The sequence below is a fragment of the Canis lupus genome, chromosome 20, assembly GCF_011100685.1.
Source record: "Canis lupus familiaris isolate Mischka breed German Shepherd chromosome 20, alternate assembly UU_Cfam_GSD_1.0, whole genome shotgun sequence".
NCBI classification, from domain to species: Eukaryota; Metazoa; Chordata; class Mammalia; order Carnivora; family Canidae; genus Canis; species Canis lupus.
Genome location: NC_049241.1, coordinates 12,095,733 through 12,110,190, shown reverse-complemented (window position 1 = coordinate 12,110,190; position 14,458 = coordinate 12,095,733). Strand labels below are relative to the sequence as shown.

General features: G+C 34.7%; 1 long non-coding RNA gene and 1 other non-coding gene across 13 annotated transcripts in view; one reads left to right on the top strand and one right to left on the bottom strand.

Annotated features, from left to right (window-relative positions):
- The window catches only part of LOC102151640, a 379,776-nt gene that overhangs the window by 335,323 nt on the left and 29,995 nt on the right, over positions 1 to 14,458 (top strand). For 5 of the 12 annotated variants that reach the window (XR_005374653.1, XR_005374656.1, XR_005374661.1 and 2 more), the window contains 4 exons: positions 6 to 182; positions 1,297 to 1,385; positions 1,723 to 1,782; positions 4,265 to 4,307. This is a non-coding gene — a long non-coding RNA (uncharacterized LOC102151640). Of the gene's footprint in view, positions 1 to 5; positions 183 to 1,296; positions 1,783 to 4,264; positions 4,308 to 14,458 lie in introns of all 12 variants that reach the window. The other 7 variants (XR_005374662.1, XR_005374654.1, XR_005374663.1 and 4 more) reach the window with 5 other exon arrangements.
- On the bottom strand, positions 8,868 to 8,971 carry LOC119864818. The gene has a single exon (XR_005375301.1). It is a non-coding gene; the product is annotated as a U6 spliceosomal RNA (small nuclear RNA).

The window sequence follows — 14,458 nt, the reverse complement described above, 5'->3', positions numbered from 1 at the left end:
CCCAGATTCTGTTGTTTAAAAGTTGTCTGCTATTGGACTTAATGTTCAGCACCCCCTCTAGTGAGATGACTTCTTACTGTTAGAGACCACCCACCTTCCTTCCCATGCAAGTGTCCAAGCTGGAAGAATTAGACAGTTGACTCTAGACCCTGGATATCTGTGTATCCGAATTGTACTTCAAGGTAATTTTATTCATAGTTGATAGGGTAACTAACAACTTACATGTAGAAATCATAACATTTTCTTTGTTTCCCAATAAGTGTCTTAGATTCCTAATAGGCTTGGTTAGATTCACCCTTTTCAGATCAAGCCCCTATAACATCATGCTGTGTCATAAATGGCAATAGCATCGTTCATTCTCCAGAACAGTAGCCAGTGGGCACCTTTCCAAAATCATGCTAAGTCACTAAGCCACTCTTTTCCAATATGAATTCTGAAATCATTGACCCATTTGGGTAAATATAAATAGAATTTTAAAAATTTTGTATGAAGTAGTGACATTTCTTGTGATAATAATTCCTGTATTTCTTTTTGCATTGAGGGAAGTTTATGACTAGCTTGATAATTTGCTTACACAGTCAATTCTTCTTAGGGCCAAACACAGGCAAATATTTGTGTTTTCTTTAACCAAAAGCTATTCTTCAAAACGAAAGTGCAGGTAGTGCTTTTACAGAGTGTATTTTTCATCTGCTTGAATGACATGTTGCATAAAGTCTTCAGAGGGAGTCTTTGCACTGCAGATAAACAATAAAACATAGTTATTTCCCACAGGGGATTTAAAGTCACAGCCCATTACATTTATTGACAAAGGACAAATTATTCTCTTCATTGTATCCCACATGAGGAGCCAAGTGATCCAGAGTGCTAATTCATATGCTTTATTCCCTTCCCTCTCCAAAATTACTTACAGGAAACAGAAAGTATCAAGACTGTGTGTTGGGTGATTACATAATTTTCCATCTTACTGAATTCCTCCTTTTTCATCTAAGGCCAAATTCTTAATAATTAAGGAGTTTGTTCACATTCTCAGAAAGTATTTGATCTTGCTTGGAGTGACTTAGACCTTAAATGTTTAATATGGTTTACATTGCTTTGCACTGTAATTGAATTAATTGAATTAGCATCACACTCCACTCAATCTTTTTTATTTTTTGAAACCCCACTTTTCCCTTAACAATTGAAAAACTACACCAAATGATGATAAGGGCTTACACTTTTGAGCATTAATTTTTGTTGCATAATGTAAGTTAATCATGGCAATCTACTTATAGAAGACTCATTCTATTTTTTTCTCAGGTGTCAACATAGAGAAAAAGAGGAGAGAAGTTAATAGAATTGTCTTGATGATTTAGGTCAAGACTAATGACAAAATTTTTATGGTGATGGTAAGCAATGTTGTGCCCAGTAAGGATGAATGTATCTTTTGATGGAATTCTCTAGATTATGATATATTTCTCTTTGAAATGCAGCCCAAGATTGTAAAAGAGACAGGGGACTCATAGATTTCACACTGACATCCTTCATTTCTCTCTCACTGGATAAAACATTACAAGTGTTGATGGGTTTTCATTGGATTTTCACAAAATTTGAAGGTAGCATCCACCTGGGGGAAGAGTGTCCTCAGTTGAAAATTAGCAAATGTGTTTCTTCAGCTACTGCTTGACAAGTTCCCATTTAACCTTCCTTGTGTTAAAGATCTGTTGTGACTATTTTCTTGTTTAGCAGATAACATAAACACAAACTCTGAACAGAAGAGGAACCTCCCATTGATAGGCTAAACAGGTGAGGCATATGAGTAAACAAGATAGGGTAGGCATAAACTCAAATCTATCTTGTTGGGTCCTCTAATGTTGGGAAGTTACTTAACACCTTCCTGTTTTCTGAGTTCTTCTGAACAGTTCCTTTTAAAAAAATCTCTTCAAGCATAGTTCATATTCCATGATCAGAGATTGGATTTCAGATCTTCTGTTACTTGAGGGTTGGCCTAGAGAATGGAGAATGTAGATGATTACTTTGCTGGTCAAAGAAAACGATCAGTGCCTGGGAGGTAACAGTTTTCTTGGGGGTAGGGGAACATGTGGGCTGTGTATGAAAAAGCTTAATATTATTATTAAAAGTTGAGGATTGTATTCAGTCAACCAGACTAATTTTCTTATGAAGTAAGGACTGTCCCTCTCCCTTTCTGTGTGCTCTTGATGTTCAATTTAAATTGATGGTACCCATTCTATGTGAATAAAGATACTCAAACTTGAGGAGAGTTAAGAGGTATTTTATTAGATATGTTCTCTTTATTTTATTTATTTATTTATTTATTTATTTTTATTATTTTTTTTAGATATGTTCTCTTTAAAAATGGAGTTTCATTCTCATGATTTTAGTCTCTTTCCTAGATATTTAAAGCTTTTTCCTAAAACAAAATTCTGATTATTTTCAAGTTTAAAAATAACCTGAAATTATTTAAACACTACAAAATATTTAGAAAGAATGAAAAATAAAGTGATAATTTGATAGGAAAATAACCTCTTAACTCAGTATCCTATTTTCTCATTCTGAAACCTATCCAAAAACATCAAGAAAATAGTAAAACAAAGATATAAACTCTATTCTTTGATCAAATATGGAAAGAGATACAAAGTATTTGTAAGGGCTTTCAAAAGCAAATGAGGTCATGTAGAGACTATCTGACAAGAACCAGAGAAAATCAGGGAGAAAGAGCCCAATTCTGGCTGAGTGTAGAGATTGTCAGAGTTCTTGAAGATGAACATGATGTGAAATGTACAGGGTAGGAAAATTTTTTCCTTCTGCCTTTCTAGGCTCTTTGGCTAGCCTAATAATTCGTTATAAGATTAGTAGGAGAAAAATATCATACATAAGAAAGCCCCAAAGATAGGAAAATAAGGCTTATGTGACATCCAGAGCTAAAGACAAGAGGGTAGGGCTTCAAGGGGAAGGAAGACAACTCACAAAAAGATAAGAACAAATTTTTGGTAAGCAAGAATATTTGTGATAACTTGCAGATGAGTCTTTCTGATAAAAAGTTATCTTTAGTATAACTAAAGATACCAGGGTCCTGGTATGGGCCCTTGATCTAATTTCTTTTAAGCAATACATCTGTTGAGCCTTGATTATCTTCAACTTGAAATAATCCACATGTCACAGTGGCATATTTTGGAGTCATGTATTCTCTTCTCCCTCAATTTTGCCTTTGTAACTTCCCCAAGAAGTTTCATGCTCCAGAACTTGAGTTAGTCTATTGTTCCATCTTGCTGAACCAATCTTCTATTTCTGGCAATAGGTCAGTTCAGTTAAACTTATTTCAGAAGGTAGTGATACAGGTGGGTCCTGAAGTTATGCTTACATTGACAAGCAGTCAGGTATTTAATATGAAGAATTCATATGGGAATAAAATTAAAACAATGATTAGTGATTGGAGCATACTGAAATTCTAGTTTCTAAATTCTAAAGACAGCCAGTTGAGAAGATTTATAGATGTGAAGGCCTGAAGCATCTTCAGATGGAATGAGTGGCAATCTGACATGTTGCTCTGGTTTGTAATTTGAATGTCTGTGGTGATTGGATTGTGGTGGTCCAATCAGTAACAAGCTTGAAGTTGTCTATACGTTAGAAATTCTGGTGATTTATCTAAAATTTATATTAATTTGTCCCACTTTAGTTTGCATGACTTTGAGGGCAGTTTTAGTGTTGAATGTTTCCAAATCAAGAGGGTGATAAAGTTAGAAATGTTAGTTTGGAAAGTTGTAGCTAAGTATAGATTATCTAGAGGAAATCAGAATCCAGTTAGTTTGCAGCAGAAAACACACCCTCAAAGACAATCAAAAGCACTAGAATCTAATATGAATAAAGTTGTATTGCTGAAACATTATCTTTCCATTTACAGTCACCTCCATTTCTATCAAAGATAGCCACAGTATGACTTATCTGTTTGTAAATTATTATTATTATTTTAAATATTTTATTTATTTATTCATGAATGACATGGAGAGAGAGGGGCAGAGACATAGGCAGAGTGAGAAGCAGGCTCCCTGTGGGAAGCCCAATGAGGAACTTGATCCCCGGACCCTGGGATCCCGCTCTGAGCCAAAGGCAGACGCTCAACCACTCAGCCACCCAAGTACCCCTTGTTTGCAAATTAAATCTAGTTTCAGTAAGTCTGGCCTGATTATTTATTTAAGTGCAGCAAGAATAATGATGGACTATGAAGGCTCTTTTAAATTTCTTTTGCCACAACTTTTCATAATTTCAGATTGAAGTCTTAAAAGCCTCAAAGACATGAAGCAAAGCTAAGGGTAAGCTATCAGACTTTGCCTGCAATACCTATATTTATGGATTAATTCCTTTCTTCTCAAGATTCCTGGGTCTGCCAGGAGATGTGATCTTCCTTACTACATCTGGTAAAGCTTTTGGGAATTTTGTAAGCAAGATTCTGGCCCATTTTTCCAATGGTTTTTATTGGCTCCAAAGTCAACCTTAGTTTTTTAAAGCTGCCTGGTCATAAATGATTCTATGCATATGTCTCTCAAATATAACATACCAGCCAAAGCCTTGGGAATGTAATCAGAATTTCCAAATGTATCCTTTTCCAAGAGGACATACTATTATTGAATTTATAAAAATAATGGTATTGCCATGAAAATAATCATTCTTAACTAAGAATTTCCAAATTCTGGAGGGATCAGGTGGGGAGAAAATTTTTTAATTTTTTTCAGAAAGATAGATATTACCAAATTGCTGATAGCCTATGAAAAAGGAGAATAAGGTTTTCTTAAATCTGGAAAAACATAACATGAAAGAACCAACAAGGTTTCAAACAGAAAGTCATCTCCAAGTTTATTCAGTTCCGTCAAATTAATATCTATTGATCTTGATCTTTCCTTAGCACTTTTAGGAAGCTATCAGTTTTTCCATTAGAGTTTTGAAAATTCATACCCAGTTCAGTGATATGATCTTAAAGTTATCAGAGACCTGTATTCTAGAGTACTCATTGAGTCCTTCTCATGAATCTTTCTGAAGGTGAAACATTTGCCAAAGCATCAGAGTAAATCTGTAAATTTACATTTAAATGTAAATACATTTTACATTTGTAAATACATTTTCTCTGTAAATACATTTTAAAATGTCTTAAAAATGGCAATGATTAAAGGTCTTATGAGAGTTTATTATAATGTAATTGATAAGACATTTTGGTTATTGAGCCTATTTTTTGTACATGGTGTAAGAAAAATGGTCCAATTTCATTCTTCTGCATGTGACTGTCCAATTTTCCCAACACCATTTGTTGAAGAGACTTTTTTCCACTGGATATTCTTTCTTGCTTGTTGAAATTAGTTGACATAGAGTTAAGGCCCATTTCTGGGTTCTCTTTTCTGTTCCATTGATCTATGTGTTTGTTTTTGTGCCAGTACCATATTGTTTTTGATGATTACAGCTTTGTATAGGCTTGAAGTCCAGAATTTTGATGCCACCTGCTTTGGTTTTCTTTTTCAATATTCCTTTAGCTATTCAGAGTCTTTTCTGGTTCCATACAAATTTTAGAATTATTTCTTCCAGCTCTGTGAAAAAAGTTGATAGTACTTTGATAGGGATTGCATTGAATATGTAAATTTCTCTAGGTAGCACAGACATTTTAACAATATTTATTTTTCCATTCCATGAACATGGAATGTTTTTTCTATTTCTTTGTGTCTTCCTCAATTTCTTTCAGAAGTGTTCTATATTTCTTGGCACAGATCTTTTGCTTCTTTGGTTAGGAATGCTCGTAGGTATCTTAAGGTTTTTGGTGCAATTGTAAATGGAATTGACTCCTTAATTTCTCTTTTTTCTGTCATATTTTACTGTATAGAACTGCAACTGATTTCTGTGCATTGATTTTATATCCTGTCACTTTGTTGAATTTATGTATGAATTCTAGCAATTTTGGGGTGGAGTCTTCTGTATTTTCCACATAGAATATCATGCCATCTATAAAGAATGAGAGTTTGATTTCTTCTTTGCCAATTTTTTTAAGATTATTTATTTATGACAGACAGAGAGAGAGAGAGAAAGAGAGGCAGAGACACAGGAGGAGGGAGAAGCAGCCTCCATGCTGGGAGCCCCACATGGGACTTGATCCTGGGACTCCAGGATCGCGCCCTGGGCCAAAGGCAGGCACTAAGCCACTGAGCCACCCAGGGATCCCCTTCTTTGCCAGTTTGAATGCCTTTTATTTCTTTTTGTTGTCTGATTACTGAGGCTAGGACTTCTAGTACTATGTTGAACAGCAGTGGTAAGAGTGGACATTTCCTGTCATGTTCCTGACCTCAGGGGAAAAGCTCTAAGTTTTTCCTCATTGAGAATGATATTCACTGTGGGATTTTTGTAGATGTCTTTTATGATATTGAAGTATGTTCCCTCTATCCATACAATGTGCATAGTTTTAATCAAGCAAGGATGCTGTACTTTGTCAAATGCTTTTTCTGCATCTATTGAGAGGATCATCATATGGTTCTTGTCCTTTCTTTCATTAATGTAGTGTATCACATTGATTAATTTGTAGATATTGAATCACCTTGCAGCCTCAGAGTAAATCTCACTTGGTTGTGTTGAGTAATCCTTTTAATGTACTGTTGGATGTTGTTGGCTAGTAATTCGGTAAGAATTTTTGCATCCACATTCATTAGAGATATTGGTCAGCAATTCTCCTTTTTGGTGGGATCTTTGTCTAGTTTTGGAGTCAAGGTAATGCTGGCCTCATAGAATGAGTTTGGAAGTTTTCCTTCCATTTCTATTTTTTGAAACAATTTCAGAAGAATAGGTATTAATTTTTCTTTAAATGTTTAGTAGAATTCCCCTGGTGGGCCTGGACTCTTGTTCATTGGGATATTTTTGATTACTGCTTTAATTTACTTGCTGGTTATGGGTCTGTTCAGGTTTTCTATTTCTTCCTGTTTCAGTTTTTGTAGTTTCTATGTGTCTAGGAATGCATCCATTTCTTGCAGACTGCCTTATTTGTTGACATATAGTTGCTTATAATATGTTCTTATAATGGTTAGTATTTCTTCAGTTTTGGTTGTTATCTCCCCTCTTTCATAAATGATTTTATTTTTTTGGTCCTTTCTCTTTTCTTTTTGATAAGTCTGGCCAGGGGTTTATCAATATTTTTAAATCTTTCAAAGAACCAGCTCTTAGTTTTTTTCATCTGTCCTACTATTCTTTTGGTTTCTATTTCATTGATTTATGCTCTAAAGTTTAATAATGCTCATCTGCTAGATTTAGGCTTTACTTGCTGTTCTTTCTCCAGCTTCATTAGGTGTAAGGTTAGGTTGTGTATTTGAAACCTTTTTTATTTCTTGAGAAAGACTTGTATTGATATATACTTTCCTCTTAGGAAAGTATATATCACCTTTGCTGCATCTCAAAGGTTTTGAATAGCTTTGTTTTCATTTTCATTTGTTTCTGTTAATTTTTAAGTTCTTCTTTAATTTCCTGGTTGACCCATTCATTCTTTAGTTAGATGTTCTTTAACTTCCATGTATTTTTGTTCCTTCCAAATTTCCTCTTGTAATTAAATTCAAACTTTAAAGCATCGTGGTCTGAAAATATGCAGGGAATAATCCCAATTTTTTGATAGCAGCTGAGATCTGATTTGTGATCCAGTGTGTGATCTATTCTGGAAAATGTTCCATGTGCACTTGAGAAGAATGTATATTCTGTTACTTTAGAATGAATGGAATGATCTGTATATATTTGTGAAGTCCATCTGGTCTAGTATGTCATTCAAAGACCTGGTTTCCTTGTTGATATTCTGTTTAAATGATCTGTCCATTGCAGTGAATGGGAAGTTAAAGTTTTGTACTATTATTGTATTATTATCGATGTGCTTCTTTAATTTTGTTATTAATTGATTTATATCACTGGCTGCTCCCATGTTAGGGGCATAAAAATTTATAATTGTTAGGCCTTCTTCTTGGATAGACCTTTTGATTATGATATAATGTTCTTCCTCATCTCTTATTACAGTCTTTGGTTTAAAATTTATTTTTTTTATTTTTTGGGTTTTTTTTTTTTTTGGTTTAAAATTTAATTTGTCTGATATAAGAATTGCTACCCCAGCATTCTTTTGATGTCCATTAGCATGATAAATGATTTTCCACCCCCTCACTTTCAATAAGGAGGTGTCTTTGGGTCTAAAAAGAGTCTCTTGATGATAGTATTTCAATGGGTCTTGCTTTTTTATCCAATGTGGTACTGTACTGTGTCTTTTGATTGTAACACTTAACCCATTTACATTCAGAGTAACTACTGAAAGATATGAATTTAGTGCCATTGTATTAGGTATAAAGTCATTGTTTCTATATATTGGCTCTGTTCCTTTCTGGTCTATGTTACTTTTGGGTTCTCTCTTCACTTAAAGACCCCCTTTAATATTTATGATCACAAAGTCTTTTAGTTTCTGTTTGTCCTGGAAGTTCTTTATCTCTCCTTCTATTTTGAATGACAGCCTAGCTGGGTAAAGTATTCTTGGCTGCATATTTTTCTCACTTAGTGCCTTGAACATATCACACTAGTCCTTTCTGGCCTGCCAGGCCTCTGTGGATAGGTCTGGTGCCAGTCTAGTGTTTCTACCTCTGTAGGTTAAAGACTTCTTGTTCTGAGCTGCTTTCAGGTTTTTCTCTTTGTCTCTGAAACTTACAAGCTTCACTATTATATGTCAAGCTATTGATCTATTTTTATTGATTTTATGAGGGGTTCTCTGTGCTTCCTGGACTTGAATGCCTGTTTTCTTTCCCAGATTAGGGAAGTTCTCAGTTATAGCTTGTTCAAATATATCTTCTGCCCCCCTCTCTCTTTCCTCTTCTTAAATCCCAATAAAAAATATGGAATGCTTCACAAATTTGCATATCATCTTTGCACAGGGGCCAAGCTAATCTTCTTTGTGTAGTTCCAATTTTAGCATATGTGCTGAAGTGAGCACAGCATTCTTAAATTGTAAAAACCCTAATATCTAGTGAAAATTAAGAATTTGGCAATTGTGACCTTTAGAAACACTTTCTCAAAGTATGTATTTTTTGTAATAACAAGTTACAAGTAGATACACCTATGTTCAGTAATTAGCATTTCTATATTTTACTTAAGGAATGGTAGAGATATTCAATAAATTTCCATCATTATTTTGACTTAGCAAAACTCTAAGAGTGTAAGTTACCAAAAAATTTTAGGAAACTATTTAAGTAGACATATCATAAAACATAATTATTGCTGAAAATTTTACTTAAAAATTTTTATACCACTTGGGATGCCTGGGTGGTTCAGTCAGCTAAGCGGCTGATTCTTGGTTTTGCCTCAGATCATGATCTTGGAGTTCTGGGATTGAGGCCTGTGATGGACCCTGTGCTCAGTGAGGGGTCTGTTTCAGGATTCTCTCCCTTCTTCTGCCCCTCCCCCTGCTCTCTCTCTCTCAAATAAATAAATACATCTTTAAAAATTTTTTATCCCACTTATTTACTTCCCTTGTTCTTAACAATCATACTTAGATTACTCATAAAAATTTGAGACATTAAATCAACTAGTCATCATCTTAAGTTATTTTTCTTGCTGATAAGTTTTAAAACAGATAACATTGAGATTACTTGACTTTTAGTAAATCTGGGTAGAATAAAGTTATTATACTTAATTGCTGATAACTTTAAAGGCATACCTGTTTAATTAAACCAACAGACTTAAAGTAGTTTTTATTTATTGAATATTGTCTTAGGTCATATGAACTTGAAAAACACTTGGGTTAGTTTTTATTCTACTTCTGAGAGTTTTAAGAATACTTAATTCATATAGGTACTTATTTTAAACCATTTAAATGGAGATCTTTAGAAATGATTTTGGCAATACTATCCAGAGATAGAAATATATCACCTATCTACAATATACATATACTGACATATATAAACATACATATAAACATATAAGCAAACAGAGATTTGATAGCTTTTATTCTAAGATTGTGGCCATGAGTAAGGTGCAAAAATACAAAACTAGCTACTTTATAAAAAGAATAATTGGATCCAAACTTTTTTTTTTGGGGGGGGGGGGGGGAGTTGGAATCAGTTAAATTTGCTTGCTTAGATGGCTAAAGCTTTCTACTGTTTATGGAGATGACTTTGAAGAACTGTATTTGCCTTTGACATAATCTTATGGAAACTGTGTATCAGAGTTTAGCCAAAGGAGCTTTTATAGAAGTTTACATTTTAGAAAAGTCTCTTTTTCTTCCTCTTTTTATCCTTTTTTAAAAATTCAGTTTCAGGTCATTGTTGACAGTATTTTATTTATCTCCTGGGATATTTATATTTAAAGGCAAGGTAAAATTTAAATCTTCAAGGTAAAGTATGCAAGTTTTCTCTTATGAGTTTTGGGGTATATTCATTATCAAAAGTCTAGGGTAATTACTATTTAAATATTTCTTTTTTAAAAAATGTAGGACAATTGTAATGTCCTAATTTGTTATGATACCTGTATTTGAAAGCAAATAGGAAGAGGTGTGAGTGGAATTTGAGTTGTGCTCAGCATTATGCTTCTGTTTCTCTAAAAGTTAGAGTTTAAATCAAGGTAGTTGATTTTATCTTCTTTTTTATTATTTGACATTTCTGTAGCTATCCTCAGAAAATTGGGTAGGTGTTTCTATTGTAATGATTAGAGCTTGACTAGTCCACCTAACCACAATATTTTGAATTTGCTTTTTTTTTTTTTTGCTTTTTTATATCAAGGAGAAAATTTCCATCTAAGTGAGAAATGAAAAGATTTCTGTGTTCTAGAGCTTCAAGGCTTGGTGTAGCATGCCTTTGAAAGATCTGTATAAAGCATTCAACAGAGGCATTTGAATGTTCATATTTACGTGTGCACAATTCAAATTTAGACCAATTCACCTTAGCAGGGAGAGCCTCTATTATTGCTTCTATTAGTCCCTGAACATTAGCCTCCAGTTGATATATTTCCTGATCATTTGTAGGAGGGCCTGGGAGAAATTCTGGCCATCTGTTTCCTCTGTGAGAGGGGTTTCTGGCTTGTCGTCTGTTAGCTACAGTATAATCGTGGGTGGCAAGAACATTTTTCAGCGGCCAATCCAGGTCCCTGTGAATGGAATTGTGAATGACCACTAATCTTTCTGATTCCTTTCTAAATTTGATGGGATCTTCTGAAAGTGGAGGTAAAAGTGCTTCATAATTTAAAAGATCTGCTGTTTTCCAGAGGACATGAATTCTTTGTGATGGATGATCCCTGGACCTCCACAAATGATGTTGCCTGATGCTGAAAGACCCTGATTATAAAGCCCTGGCAAGTAAGAGGAGGTGTATACATACCTGTACCACTAGGCCTAGAGAACAGGCCAGAGCACTGGCTGTAAATGTTGCAGGCAAAGGGGAGCTACAACAGGCATCTGGATGTGTAATAGATTTTCTGGGGAAGGTGGAAGAGTTTGGGGAGTTTAGGAATTTTGCTAAGGAAATGGAACCAGGTTTTCAGAAGGGGGAATATACGTTGGATGTAGACTAATTTTTGCTCTAATTTGGGTCCTTTCATCTTGTTCAGGCAGTCCCTAAGGCTAGCCATTATACTTCTTTTTATCCACTTTTGAATTTGGTCCTTCTATAGGTATCACTAAGACAATTAGGAAAAGAGCTCTCTAAAATTTTTTTAGATAATGAAGCTTTTTCAATTCAAAGGATCCTTCATGTGGCCATTGACAAGTAAGATTTTATATTAATCTCAATAACAGCTCAAACCACTTAGCCCTTTTATGGCTTAACCTTGGATGTAAGAGGTTTCTGACAAGAAAATGTAAAAGATGCAGGCCTAATGAGATCCAAAAAGTTCACTCCCAGAGTTACCCTAAGAAATCAAAGGCCTCCATGATCACAGGCAGTAAGCATGGTGTAGTGAACATGGTGTGCCCAGTTTCCCATGGGAATGTGAGATGCCTCCAGTCATAGGCCAGCTAATCTGTGACACTGGACAGGTGCTACTGGAATGGGATGTTGGTAGCACTAACAAAGCAATGAAGGTTGGGACAGCACAGCTCCTTATGGACCAGGACCCTTTATGATAAATTCTGAGAGCTGACGCAGCCAGACAAAAAGAGTGCTGCTTGTGACTTTGTGTCTCAGAACCTCAGTCCATTCAACTGACCACCCTGGTGAATGCACCTTCTGGACAGCAGAGACCAGAGAAGATATCCTTAAAAGCCAAGCCTCCACGACACAGAACAAGATCTCTGAAAAACATCATTCAGTTTTTATATATTTAGGTTTTATATAGCAACGTTTGTCTAAAGTGACAGTGGTTTGATGAGAACTGTAAACTCACCAGTCTATGAGGCTTATAGGGCATATGCCTGTGTTCTACTGTATGGTTTTTCCTCCTTATGACAAATGACACAGCAAACAAAGACAAAGGGAAACAATGACTATCGCTGGGGGGAAAAATCAATAGAAAACAATGGTACTCAAAACAAATCTATAGCAGAGTTGCTATACCCAAGAAACTAGTTCATGCAAATACTTTCTCCTGCTAATGTGAATTTAGAAGAAGATAATGACTCTCCACTCTTGCTTCCATCAGACCCTGCAGGCAGAGATCTGGGAGGCTGATAGGGTAAGAATCCTTACTTTCTACCAACTCCTATTAGGGGTCCCAGGATCTTTCAGTTATAGCGACCACAGAGCAAGCAATGTCCAGGCAGTTGAAAACCCCGTTCCAGGTGTCAAAACTGTAGGGGAGGGAAAATTTTCCCTTCTTCTCTTTTTGGTTCTGTGGCTGGTCTAATAATTAAATCAACATAAGGTAAATTAACAAACAAACAAACAAAAAAACCCAGATTTTGTATGTATGGAAGCCCCAAAAACATGAGACCCCAAAGACAGGCATTTTCGGCTTATATGCCATTCAGAGCTAAGAAGAGGAGGTGGAGTCTGGGGGCTCAAAGGGGAGGAAGAAAACTGACAGGAAGATGAAATGAGCAAATGTTTGAGAAAAAAAATATTTGTCATTCTGTGCAGATAAGTCTTTCTGGTAAAAAGTTACCTGTGGTGTTAGCTTCATTCTGGTACAGGTCCTCTAACTAAATTATTTTAGGTAGTGAAGGGGAAGGTAAACAACTTTTCCTGAGTCTGTTGGGCTTTGATCATCTTCAGTTCAAAATAATCCACATGCCAAAGTGGCATATTTTGGGGTCCTGTAGTGTTTGCCCTCAAAGACAAAAAGTAATGTTCTTGCTTATGACATTTAGTGCAGGGGTAAAATAAGTGACAACAAAGCCATCTGACTCCAGTGTGGTTCAGAAAACTAGTGGGAATGAGGCTCCATGAAGAATCCATTTTCCTGGAAGTTGTTTTGTGTGTGTGTAGCAATTGAACACAATAAAAATGAACATTTTCATAGGAAAAGTGACTTGCTAAAAGAATCCACAGAACTTTGTATAATAAAACTAGAATGATTTTCACAGAAGAAATAGAATAAGATGTTAAGGTGATAGCATGAAAAGGCACCAAGGATAGTTTTACAGGGCAGTTTTACCAAACTGTTAGAAAATAGAAAACTATAATACTATTTAAATTGATGTTGAGCATAGAAAAATAATGATTACAAATTTCCATTATAGTTTTAAAGAGAGAATACAAGCTGTTAGCAAAATCTGACACAGATAGTTGAGAAGAAAAAAATGCTATGGATCACAAGCAGTGATGCCAACACCTACTCCTAAATAATTAATAATCATAAATAATAGTTTTAGAAGGTTTAATTATATTGAACCACATTGGTCATGATCTAAACAGAAATATAATGATTTTCCATGCTGAAAAGACATTTGATAAAATTAAGCTTCCATTCAGAGTAAATACAATCAATAAGCTTATACAATTTCTTTTTTTAAGTTGATGGATTATTATTTTAAGGAAGAATCCATCCTATAAGCCAACAAAATGCCTAATGAGAAAACACTAGAAGCTCCCGCACTGAAGGTAGAATCAGTTGGTGTTAGATACTATCATTGCTATGTGCTGTGATATAGTTCATATAGCTATATAGGTGCTAGCTAATACAATTAGATCAAGAATAAAATTAGAAATACAAAAATGTATAAAGAAGAGGTAAAATATTTTTATTTCCATATAGTCTGATTGTATACCTGGGAAAAGTAAGAGATTCAACTACTAGAGACAATAATTTCATTAGTGGAATTAAAAATATATACATATTCAATAATTTTCACATACTGAAACAAACCACTTAGAAGATATACTATAAAAAATTACTCTACTTCTGAGGAAACACAAAAGATAAAATACTAAGGAATTTACAAGAAATGCAGGAGATTTTTATTAAGAAAACTTGAACAAATTGAAAGGTATACCATATTCTTGAGTAGAAAGACATAGGCATTAAGATTTTAGCCTCCTCTGTTACTCCATAA